At 41.0% G+C, this 12,912-nt stretch overlaps 1 protein-coding gene across 1 annotated transcript in view; it reads right to left on the reverse strand.

Moving 5' to 3' along the window:
- The window catches only part of PSMB2 (proteasome 20S subunit beta 2), a 32,739-nt gene that overhangs the window by 11,073 nt on the left and 8,754 nt on the right, over positions 1–12,912 (reverse strand). The gene's annotated exons all lie outside the window — the stretch shown is intronic.

Genomic DNA, 12,912 nt, shown 5'->3' on the forward strand with positions numbered 1-12,912 from the left:
ACACCAAAATACTTTAATTTTAAAGTTGTATTTAATTGATAGAGAAAGAAAAAATTTTAAGTGAACCATCCTGGGAATTCAAAATGAGTTTTAGCTTCTAAAAAAAAGGTACCAACAAAATTTGGCCTCTTTTTACAAGTGGGGAAAAAAAACTACCACACAAATGTGGTATCTTTTCCTCCCTTAAAAAATACACAATACACACTTATTTTATTTTTTTAATGTTTATTTACTTTTGAGAGAGCGAGAACCCAAGCAGGGGAGGGGGAGAGAGCAAGGAAGACAAAGAATCCTAAGCAGGCTCCAGGCTCCACACTGTCAGCGCACAGCCTGATGCAGGGCTTGAACCCACGAACCATGAGATGATGACCTGAGCCAAAGTCAGGCGCTTAATTGACTGAGCCACCCAGGTGCCCCGATATAAGTTTATTTTATAGTGGAGAGCTTTAGGAATGTCTGGGTGGCTCAGCTGGTTAAGTGTGACTCTAAACTTCGGCCCAGATCATGATCATGGGTTGTGGGATTGATCCCCGCGTCAGGCTCTGCACTGGCAGTGAGGAGTCTACTTGAGATTCTCTCTCTCTCTCTCTCTCTCTCTCTGCAGTTCCCCTGCTCATGCTTATGCTCTCTCTCTCTCTCTCAAAATAAACTTTAAAAATAAATAAATAGGGGCGCCTGGGTGTCTCAGTCAGTTAAGCGTCCAACTTTGGCTCAGGTCACCATCTCACGGTTCATGGGTTCCAGCCCCGTGTTGGGCTCTGGGCTGACAGCTAGCTCAGAGCCTGGAGCCTGCTTCAGATTCTGTATCTCTCTCTCTCTCTGACCCTCTGCTGCTCACGCTGTCTCTCTCTCTTAGAAATAAATATAAAAAAACCATTAAAAACATAAAAAATAAATAAAGTGGCTTTCAGTCATTTTTAAATTTCTTCATCTAGGGGCGCCTGGAGCCTGCTTCAGATTCTGTGTCTCCCTCTCTGCCGCTCCCCCCACTCGCTCTGTCTCTGTCTCTCAAAATAAAGACATAAAAAATTTTTTTTAATTTCTTCATCTATACAATGGGGATAATAATAGCATCCATTATTAGGCTTATAGAAGGCTTAAATAAATAAATGTAAAGTGCTCAATGCAAATGCCTGTTAACAGTAATACAGATTAATTATCATCATCACCACCACTTTCATTGTCACTTTTAGGATCTGACCACATTATTAACAGATCTGACCAGATAATAAGATCAACATGTCCCAGAGAGCCAATCTAATCATCTCTCTTTTTTGTTGTTGTGAAAAGGGATAAAATTTAAGCCAAGGAAAGTAGCCAATAAGCACATCTCTTATACATTTCTCCCTGGGATTGAAATGGACTTCCTAAGTACCTAAGCCCTGCAGAACTGAGCTGTTTCACTCTGTCCATTTGGGAGTGGGGGGGTGTACATGGTACACACACAAACTTTCCTCAAGTTAGGTGGAGTGTTTCCCTCCCTCCAACTCTTGTGCATACAACTCCTTGTATACTCCCTCTCTCATGAAAAAGAAACACTGTAGTGATTACGAAGAGTGTGAAATTCCATAAATTTTACAGCTAAAGAGAACAGTTGTGATAAATACACTGAAACAACAAAATCAGCGACGAGAGTCTGCGCGGTGACAAGCAGCGGTGTGACATCTGGCGGAAACCAAAGTCACAGCAAGGGGGAGAGAGGTGGGCGTGAGGAAGCATCCCGCCGAGCGTGGACACAGAAAAAGAGAGGAACTGACAGTCTTCCTTTGGAGCCAGGCCAGCCTTTGCCACCTCTAATTGAATAGGACGATGTCACTAGGAGTGAGGTGCTTTGGAGGTGCAGTTTCTTTTGCACTGTGCTGTACCTTGGAACTTTAAGCAGTGCGTGAAGCATTATTTCCATTCCTGGAGTACTCTGGAAGGAGATACAGAACCACCAATGGGACAAAGGAGTCTGTCTAGAGATGACAGTGTTTTAATAAATAGACTCCTAAATACACTAAACAAAGACTGGGCTTTGAAGGGACAGTGCATGTGATTTCTTTTAGTCCAGTTGATGGTCAAAGCTCCCCTAAAATCCCATCTTTGGTGTTGCGAGTATTTCATAAAGGTGCTATTTACAGACTTAGAAAGAAGAAAAGCTCAACTAGCTTGTCTAACATCCCTTTTACAAATGTGGGGGGGACTCAAGTTCAAAAAAGGAACAGTGAGCATTGGTGGTATAGTGGTGAGCATAGCTGCCTTCCAAAGAAGGGACAGTGATGTGCCCCTAAGTCACATGGCTAATTAGTGTCAGGACCAAAATTTAGACTTCTGATTCCAAGTCTTGTGTGTTTTTCTAGAAAACCATGCTGCCTCCACAAAATGGCAATCAGTGTGAAAATATAATTCAATATGTAAATGTCAGTTCCACACTCAAATATTTCAGATTACACTGTTTTGCATACCAGTATCTATTGTTCTCTATTTCATGTATCACATCTTATATGACCTATAACACTTTAAGTTTAGAATTTTTTTTAATGTTTTATTTATTTCCGAGAGAGAGAGAGACAGCGTGAACAGGGGAGGGTCAGAGAGGGAGACACAGAATCCGAAACAGGCTTCAGGCTCTGAGCTAGCTGTCAGCACAGAGCCCGACGTGTGGCCCGAACCCACGAACCATGAGATCATGACCAGAGCCGAGGTCAGACGCTTAAACGACTGAGCCACCCAGGCTGCCCATAACACTTTAAGTTTTAAAAGGGCAGATTTAGGGGCACCTTGGTGGCTCAGTCGGTTAAGCGTCTGACTTTGGCTTAGGTCATGACCTCAGTTTGTGAGTTCGAGCCCCACACTGGGCTCTGTGCTGACAGCTCGAGCCTGGAGCCTGCTTCGGATTCTGTGTCTCATTCTCTCTCTGCCCCTCCCCCACTTGTGCTGTCTCTCTCAAAAATAAATAAATGTAAAAAATTTTTTAAAAAAGGGTAGATTTAATGTCAGACCATATCACTCCTCTAAAGAGTCTACAACTATATATAACATGTAATAAGTACTCAACAAATAGCAGTTACGGTATTGGTATCTGTTTATCGGATAAATATACCAATATTTATACCAGATACCAATACCATAACTGCTATGCCAATGCCCAGTTTTGCAAATTCATTAATAAACAAAATGGATCCGTTATTATTTTCTTTTTTTTTAAAGCTTTTTATTTTTAAACATTTATTTTTGAGAGAGAGAGACAGACAGACAGACAGACAGAGCATGAACAGGAGGAGGGGCAGAGAGAGAGGGAGACACAGAATCTGAAGCAGGTTCCAGGCTCTGAGCTGTTAGCACAGAGCCCGATGCGGGGCTCGAACTCACAAACCATGAGATCATGACCTGAGCCAAAGTCAGATGCTTAACCAACTGAGCGACCCAGATGCCCCCATTATTATTTTCTTATACTGGTGCTCTGAACTCTGAATCAGAAGTTTATTTCCAATAATCAACAGAATTCACTAGCTACTTGCTTTGCATGAGCTTGATGGCATAATTTTAAAATTTCAGTATCAATTTTGCCATTTTAATTAAAGAAAGACTTTGTACCTATGTTGGAATTGCAATGTTCACTATATTCAACACTTCAAAAAAAATGTCAAAGATGTCAACAACTTCCAACGGTCTTCACAACCTAAATACCTTTTCAGCTCTAAAAGACTGTGGCTCCACGGGTAGGCTGGAGAAGAACGTCTACCCCTACACCTAAACAATATAGGATACATGTACCCTGGTTTTAATCCTCTCCAGTGTCCTTTGTAAGGAAACCCATCAATCTCTTTTTCTAATAACAATGGTGATTATGCCTTAGGTATAAATGCACACAAGTTATAAAAGGCTTCAACCAAATCCTGCAAGAGCTGAGACTAGAACATAGGACAGTTATGAAATAGGCAGATACCCCAACCAACTTCACTTTTGCATTTGAAATGTGACTTTATTTATTTATTTTTAAAGTTTCATTTATTTATTTTTGAGGAGGAGAGAGAGCACAGGAGGGACAGGGAGAGGGAGAGAGAGAGAATCCCAAGCAGGCTCTGCACTGTCAGACTCGAAATTATAAACTGCGAATCATGGCTTGAGTCAAAATCAACAGTCAGACATTTAACTGACTGAGCCACCCATGTGTCCCTACTTTAAATTCAAAGTTATTTAGCATTTGCTATGAGAAGCTTTATGCCAGGTGATGAAGATGGATGCCTAGGTCTCGAAGGAGCTCATGAGTGAGACAGGGGTAGGAGGATTCCAGATTGAGCAAACAGCAGACATGAAGGTAAAGCAACATGGAGGAATGTAGAATGTTTGGGTACTGGTGAATATGGGACATGTACACCTAATGAATTAGGTCATTTCAGCATGTACGCCAAAGAGGAGCCAGTGGAAACCACTCCTGTTCCTCTGCTGTGCCAAGCCTTTTTCATGTCATAGGACGCTGCAGAAGCAGTAGGGATGGAGGGGGCGGTATGCAACAGGAGATACATTTAGAAGGCAGAATTGACAGGAATAACTAGTGGAATAGAAGATAAGGGAGAAAGAGGAGTTAAGAAGACTCTCAATAAGGGGAAAGGTGATAGAGCAAATATAAAAAACTCAATTTGTGTCCCAAGGAATGAAGACTCAAGATAGTCCTTTGGCCCTGGAGCTGCAAGTGCCCCATCTGAATATGGGGATAATATTGCTTACCCAACAGATGTGAGGAATGAAAAGTGCTTATCTGTGTTAAAGTTCCTGAAAGAAGACCTAGTGGGGCACCTGGGTTGCTCAGCTGGTTAAGCATCTGTCTCTTGATTTCGGCTCAGGTCATGATCGCATGGTTTGTGAGATCCAGCATCGCACTGGGCTGCGTGCAGTCAGTGTGGAGCCTGTTTGGGGTTCTCTCTCTCTGCCCCCCCCCCCATTCACACACATGCACTCTCTCTCTCAAAATAAATAAATATTGTTTTAAAAAGGCCTGGTAAGTAGTAGGTGCTCAAAAAATGTCAATTGAATCTGAATTCTAGGAACAAAAAAAAGTTAAATACTCTGCATATTTCAACTTTTAGCAAAACTAGATTTTAAAGCTCCCCTTCAATAATTTCAAAATTTTTGTACATTTTACTTCTCTAAAGCCATCACTAGCCCCAAGTTTGAACCATTCTCCTATTAAAGTTGTAATCTTATCGTAATTAGAAGTTTAGAAATTTAATGAGTTGAAATGCAACATGGCACAGATGCCTTATTATACCAACTAGTTAACACAGTATTTGTTTTCTACATTAATTTTACTTGCTAATCAAAAATACTGCTTTCTCCCAAATAACATCAAAATAAAATTGCTGATTGTGCAATGGGAAAACCAACGCCACCACATGTGCAACAAGGCCACTTGAACTGTTTTTCATGAGCTGGCAGTTCCCAGGGAAAATTGAAGATTCCACACACCTTTAAGCCAGTTCTCAAAAATTTAAGTGCAGAAGCCATACTTTGTATGCTACTAGGCAAATGTTAAGGTGGACACGCTAAGGATGCCCATGAATATCTATGAATGTTGAACATCATAGCCGGTTCACCTTCCTGAGTTAATAAATCAGTCTGTTGGAAAACACGATTTAGGACTATGTATGACTGTATGTTTCTGGATGTCCATATCAACCAGATACAGAACACTAAGGAAATCCTGGGGAAAAGGGTGTTTTGGAGCCCTTTTATTAGAACAGCCTGGGTTCAACGTAAGTTACTCTTGTCTCTTCAACTGACCTGGAAGCTCCTCACAGGTCTCCCTGCTTCTCTCTTCTTTCCCCAGACAGAAGCCACTGGTTTTACCAAATCTCATCTGTTTATGCTAACAAGCTGCCAGAGTCTCACTGCTTTTATCATAAAGCTTTTCCATCAAAATCTTCATGACAAGGGGGCACCTGGGTGGCTCAGTCGGTTGAGCGTCTGACTTCGTCTCAGGTCATGATCTCACAGTCTGTGAGTTCGAGCCCCCATCTGGTCTGTGCTGACAGCTCAGAGCCTGGAGTCTCCTTCAGCTTCTGTGTCTCCCTTTTTCCCCACTCCTCCCCCACTCATGCTGTATCTCTGACTCTCTCTCAAAAATAAACATTAAAATCTCAGCCATATTTATTTAGATTGCAGATTTTTATAATATATGTACATATATAGTAAAAACTATATAAAGGTATTTATTTATATATTTTTTCAATCAGTAGAGCCCTAATTTGTATTAGTTAAAACAGGTAAAACATTAGGAGTAAGAGGCTCAGAGTATAAAAATCATTAGAAAACCCTGTGTCTGATTTAACACAACTCACACACACATTTTGGTCTGTGCTTCTGGTTTTCCTTTTGGCTTCACCTTTGCCTTTAATGACAGCTGGTCCTTTTAGGCTCAGGTTAGGTTCTGTTCCCAGAGCACCTATCTATCTGTATGGCCACTGTGGCACTTGTCACTCTGCAGTGCAAGTTCTCCATCTAAAGGCACACTTGGAGCTTTGCGCCCCTTTCCCTGGCCCCAAGGACAATGCAGGCTGCAAATCTGCTGAATGAATGACTATCAGCACTTGTGAACGTCTCAGCTATAGAATGCACATATTAGGAGGCATCAAAAAGGCAGTGTGGAGTTTTGGCAGGTTACTTTATAAAGATTCAGAGATTATTTCCTCTCCCTCTCTTCTTTTCAATCTAATTAATCCTATTTGCTCTGCTGTCCCCACTCAAAAGCAATGGTAAATCTGAACTTATTTTCTTCAACTTTTCAAAAAAATGTTATACTTCTTCCCCTTTTACCCTTTTTATTTTCGTAAGCTTTTTTTGTAAAATAAAACATACATATAAAGATGCACAAAATATATACATACAGCTTAATGAATAAAATGAATACATGTGTAACTAGCTCCCAGGTCAAGAAACAACTCCTGAGGCACCTGGGTGGCTCAGTCGGTTAAGCATCCGACTTCGGCTCAGGTCATGATCTCACAGTCCATGGGTGCGAGCCCTGCGTCAGGCTCTGTGCTGACAACTCAGAGCCTGGAGCCTGCTTCAGATTCTGTGTCTCCCTCTCTCTCTGCCCCTCCCCCGCTCACTGTCTCTGTCTCTCAAAATAAAATAAAGACATTTTAAAAATTTTTTTAAAAAAAGAAACAGAACTCCTTCCTTCAAAGACTTCTCACTGTCCTTCATTTTAGATAACTGTTATTAGGGAGAGTATAGGAAAACCTCACAGAGTTTTTGGGATCAGCCCCTGAATTCATATCCCTGCATGATTGTGGGCCAGGGCAAAAAAGAGGCATCAAGTTGAATCACTATACTGTATACCTGAAACTAATATAACACTGTATGTTTACAAAGGAATTGAAATTTAAAAAAATAAATTAAAATAAAGGTATTAGGGGCTATGAGGGTAAAATTAAAAGAGGCATCAAGATGTCAGAGTGTATGTGTATTTGCATCTATGAGTGTGAGGGAATGCCCACACAGGTCAGGGCACTGGTTTAAAGCAATCCTAAAAGGCAGGGTAAACCTGTACTTCTAATGGTAAACATTTCCAAAATAAAGCATGTTTTTACTACACACAGTACTCTGCTGCTCCTGGCTTACACCAAACCTTAATAGGAAATCATATAATATTCAGGACATAAGTTTCAAAACAGTATGAATTTAGACCAATTACCTTCAACCCTATTGTGGGTAGGAAAGATGCTCTAAGTGAAAAATTGTCATTATGGGGTTGCACAATCCCAGCCACCCAATAAGCTCATTCCATTCTACCAGAACAGGGGTTCTCTCTGCTCACAGCAGGCATCCAACAGGGTAGCACATATATGCTCTCTGAGTGAGAAAGCAACACCTTCTCACATACAACCCCCTGGAGAGAGATGGGGAGGGGGAGAGGGGAGGACTTTACACCTGCAAACTCCTAACTCTATCAGCACTAGGGCTGGGAAAAACAGCACATATTAAAAAAAGGGGGGGCGGGGAATAGGGGTTGGGGGGAAGAATTCCTGATAAAGCCAGTAACTTTTGGAAAAGGATATTCTTAAGCCATTTTTTTCCTTAGAAGATGAGTAAGTCTTAATGATTCAACACCCAAGCCTTTGTCTTCCTAATGGACTTTATTCAAGCCCTAATAAGCAAACTGCTTCAAAGGGCAGCTGTCAGAACTCTTATTCTTCTTGGTAGAAAAACACTGTATGCACAGTGTTGTCGTATTAATTAAGGCATCTCAACTTCAAGTATCTGTCCCTGGGCCTTTAGATAATCAACATGACCACTAAAACTAGAATAGCAGCATCTCCAATGGGGCAGACGAGCCACACCCAATCCTAAGAGACTCCTGTGAGATGTGACCTGGAATGCACATGTGTTTTGCAGTACCATTGAATATCTACCAAAATGTAGCCAAATGTTTTCAGTTTTTCTATATGTCCTATTCCGCCTAGGAAACAAAATAATTAACAGACCTGTAACTCTTGGCTCAGCTCATCTTGAAAATCCAGTTAACATACTAGCTGACTGAGGTCTGGTGGGAAAGACCTGTTCTCCAGGTCTGAAAGAACTGCTGCTTGCACTGAAATTCCATGAGTTTCAAGATAAACATCTTGATTTTTTTTTTTTTCAATTTCCCCCTCACCAAAAGTAAGCCAGCTCTGTCTGTCAAGATGCCCAGGCTGTGTGGCAGCGGTGTCAAAGGCTGCCATTTGCTTGAAGGCACTGCCATCTGCGGCAGCAAAACATTTTGTCTCCGGAAAATAAACACATCTGCCTTTGCCAGTGTCCTCCCACTGTGCCGCCCATCTGGAGCAGGTGAGCTGGAAGGCAAGCCTGGGCATGGTGAGATGGGGGTGAGCAGGGGAGGCAAGGCCTCAAGGGAGATGGCACTTGGAGGAAGAAGGTAGTGCTGTGTCATGTCACATCCTGCTAACCACATTCGCCAAAAAGCATGCGAAATTACCCTTGTTAGTGATATTTTAATCATACGCAGCAAATGGTTGGTTGTGTTAGAGGACACAACCCGCAAAGTCAAGGTTTCACCAGGGCCATCTGCTCACCAAGTCACATGACCTCACTGATACCAATAAACAGATGACGTCTTTGTGCCAGCCATCAAAGGCAATGACAATAACTCTAGTGGTCAGATAGAGGCTCAAAGCAACAGTATTCTTCTAGGACAAGACCATACAAGACGTGCCTTACTATAAACCAGACTACACACACTCAAATTCAGGCCAGAGTGCTGGCACAAGTCATGGTCACTTTTAGAAATGACTAATAACTAGGGTGCCTGGGTGGCTTAGTTGGTTAAGCGTCCGACTTTCGCTTAGGTCATGATCTCACGGTTCGTGGGTTCGAGCCCCACGTCAGGCTCTGTGCTGACTGCCAGCTCAGAGCCTGGAGCCTGTTTCAGTCTGTGACTCCCTCTCTCTCTGACCCTACCCTGCTCACACTGTCTCTCTCTCTCTCTCTCTCTCTCTTAGAAATTTAAAAAAATAAATAAATAAATAAATAAAAAAGAAATGACTAATAACTGAAATTCTTTCCTACATACTCTTTACCTTTCCCTGAAAAAATAAATTCAAGTCTGCGTATAGTCTTGACACTAGAATTTTAAATTATACTATTTGAGGGCTAGAAGAAACCATAAAAATTATCCAATCAAACTCTCTTCTCCCAAGGTTTTTAAACTGGCTCACAAGAGCGCTAGTGCTAAACCTCCTGAAGCAGAGATCTTTCAATTATACCACTGGTTTTCAAACTTTAGTGGTAAGGGGACAGTGAAGCCATTTTTTTCAAATATAATTGTACATAGAATCCCAATATATAAAATAGATAAAAGTTACATTGACCTATATGAAACACAGCTAAAGTTTCACTATACTGGTCTTCCTTGGTGACTTTTCTAAGGCAACTTCATGGAATAGTTTGAAAACCACTACACCAGGCTCGCTGATATTTTTCCAACTCATTATTTCTATTTTTTTAGGTGCTAAGCATTAACAAGTATAGCCCTGTTAAAAAATTAATTACCAAAAGCTCACCAAGTATTTGGCAGAAAGGTTCTATGAAAACACTTTGGCCAGTGAGTAGCAGTGGTAAAGCCTGGAAGATTACATACCATGGAGGGCAGCATTCTACTCTACACCTTGAAACTCCATATTCCCCAAGGATATTGGATTTGGCTGGTTCATACGTAGGCCTCCACATATGTAAAATGGAGATCAGGGTGGATAATAACAGGTAATTTTAGGGCATTCAAATAAGCTATACGAAATGTGCCACATAATTCATTTCAAGCAAGAAATAGCCCCATTCCCTATCACTCTCTCTGCTATAGCCCATTAACCAAAACATAAAAAGAATTTATTTATTTATTTTTCAATGTTGCATTTATTTCTGAGAGAGAGGAACAGAGAGAGGGGCAGCATGAGCAGGGGAGGGTCAGAAATAGAGGGAGATACAGAATCCGAAGCAGGCTCCAGGCTCTGAGGTAGCTGTCAGCACAGAGCCCGATGCGGGGCTCAAACCCATGATCTATGAGATCACAACCTGAGCCGAAGTTGGATGCTCAAAACTGACTCAGCCACCCAGGCACCCCTATTTATTTATTTTTGAGAGAGAGAGATAGAGAGAGACAGGAAGGGAGGAAGGGTGAGGGAGGAGGGGGAAGGGCAGAAAGAGAAAGGGAGAGAATCCCAAGCAGGCTCTGTACTGTCAGCACAGAGCCTGCCATGGGACTTGTTCTCAATAAAGTGTGAGATCATGACCTGAGCTGAAATCAAAAGTCAGACACTTAATCGACAGAGCTACCCAGGCACCCCTCATTAAAAATATTTTAATGCAATTCCCTTCCAGTATATAAATGTACAATAACATTTCCAGTGGTATCTGTGGATCAACTGGATGACATTTATTCAGCAAATATTTACTGAACATCTATCATCTACAATGGGCACATATTTATACTTTATCTATATAATCCTATACAGAGGTCTTGACACATTTACTAGAACTGGAAATTTTATGCTTCCCCAAATACACAAACATACTTGTACAATAATGCAGTAACTAATAAGGGAGAGAGTATCAACGAGTATGGTATTTGAAGTTAGAATCTTACCTCAGCCTTTGGTATACTTGGACACATAACAGACATATCTAACCTCTTTATTAACCAATCTTAATAGCCTTGTAAGTAAAATGGGGATAACATTCATCTTATGGTGTCATAGTGAGCATTAAATAAGATCACGTATATATCTAGAATAGCACTGTCCAAGAAAACTTCCCATGATGATGATGTTCTGTGTTAGCAACGTCCAATATGGTAGCCATTAGCCACATGTAGCAATTGAGCACTTGAAAAGTGGTGACTGTGACTGAGGAACCAAAATTTTTTTAATAGAAACATAAGTTTATTTCTCATTCAAAGTCCAAGAAACTCTCACCTAGGAACTAAATTTTAAATTTGATTTCATTATTTAAAACTGTAACTGCCATATATGACTAGTGGCTACCAAACTGGATTGTGTTGATCTAGACCAAATGCACATATTAAATGATCAATGTTGGTTTATTGCTATTTCCCTATCCATAGCAATAATTTTTTATATTCTTCTCTTTACCAGCAATCAATTCAACTAAAATAGCACAACAAAGAATCTTCCATAAGAAACTTACACCTATTAAATTGCTTCTTCCATCAAGCAGCAATAGCAGCATAGAAATAAATGATTTATTAGTCATATGTGCCACACACTGTGCTAAAAGCTTTGCATGATTACTTCATTTAATCTTTATACTAATTCTGTAAAGTAAGTGCTATTATCTGTAAACAGAGAAATTAAGCTTAGAATCTGTTCAAAGACATACAACTAATAAGTCAGTGAGCACAGATTTAAACTCAAGCAGCCTAATTCCAAAGATGGTGCTTAACCACAATGCTAAACCTGCCTGCATCTTAAAGAACCAGTTTCCTTAAAATTCATCATATATTCTGCAATAAATAAATGTCCTCCCAACCAAATACCACCCCCCAGACAGAGACAGACACACACACACACACACACACACACACACACACACACAGAAACTTAGAAATCAGACAATCTGAGGGGCGCCTGGGTGGCTTAGTCGGTTAAGTGTCCAACTTTCGCTTAGGTCATGATCTTGCGGTTCGTGGGTTCGGTTCGTGGGTTCGAGCCCCGCATCGGGCTCTGTGCTGACTGCCAGCTCAGAGCCTGGAGCCTGTTTCGGTCTGTGACTCCCTCTCTCTCTGACTCTCCCCTGCTCACGCTGTCTCTCTCTCTCTCTCCTAGTAATAAATAAAACATTAAAAAAAAAAAAATCAGACAATCTGAGCTACAGACACAAAGTCATGTGCCAACTAGTGTGACTGTATTAATGTACTAAATCTAGTGACTTTGCACTTATTAGAAAGACTAAAAAAATATCATCTTTCTCCCCAGAATAAAATGACTAAAACATAAACTCGTATTTTAGAACAATCTAATTTGATAGAAGGGTGGGAAGTAGAGACTGGTCTCAGAACCACAGACAGAGTCAGTCAATACTTACTAGAGCCCCACGTCACTGTCTACAAGGGATATTTATTTGTTAAGACATCAAACGTGTCTGCTAGGAGATTAAGTGGATCCACTGCATTTGCACGAAGCACATTGCCACTCTTATCTTAGTTCTAAAAGGAGCTTAATTTACTTAATGTCTGCTGTACTTATGACACAGTATTTATTGTGCCCAAAGCTGGAATTCTTATCCCAGTTCTGCCTGACAAGTAACAGGGATATTTCACACAGCAAGCCACAGCATACTCTTTACCAAATACCACAGGAATTTCTGAGTGGCAGGAAAGGTCGTATCTGACCCACTGTCCTCTCTCACAGAGCA

This window comes from Hyaena hyaena, unplaced genomic scaffold (assembly GCF_003009895.1).
Source record: "Hyaena hyaena isolate Hyena2069 unplaced genomic scaffold, ASM300989v1 scaffold_397, whole genome shotgun sequence".
NCBI lineage: Eukaryota > Metazoa > Chordata > Mammalia > Carnivora > Hyaenidae > Hyaena > Hyaena hyaena.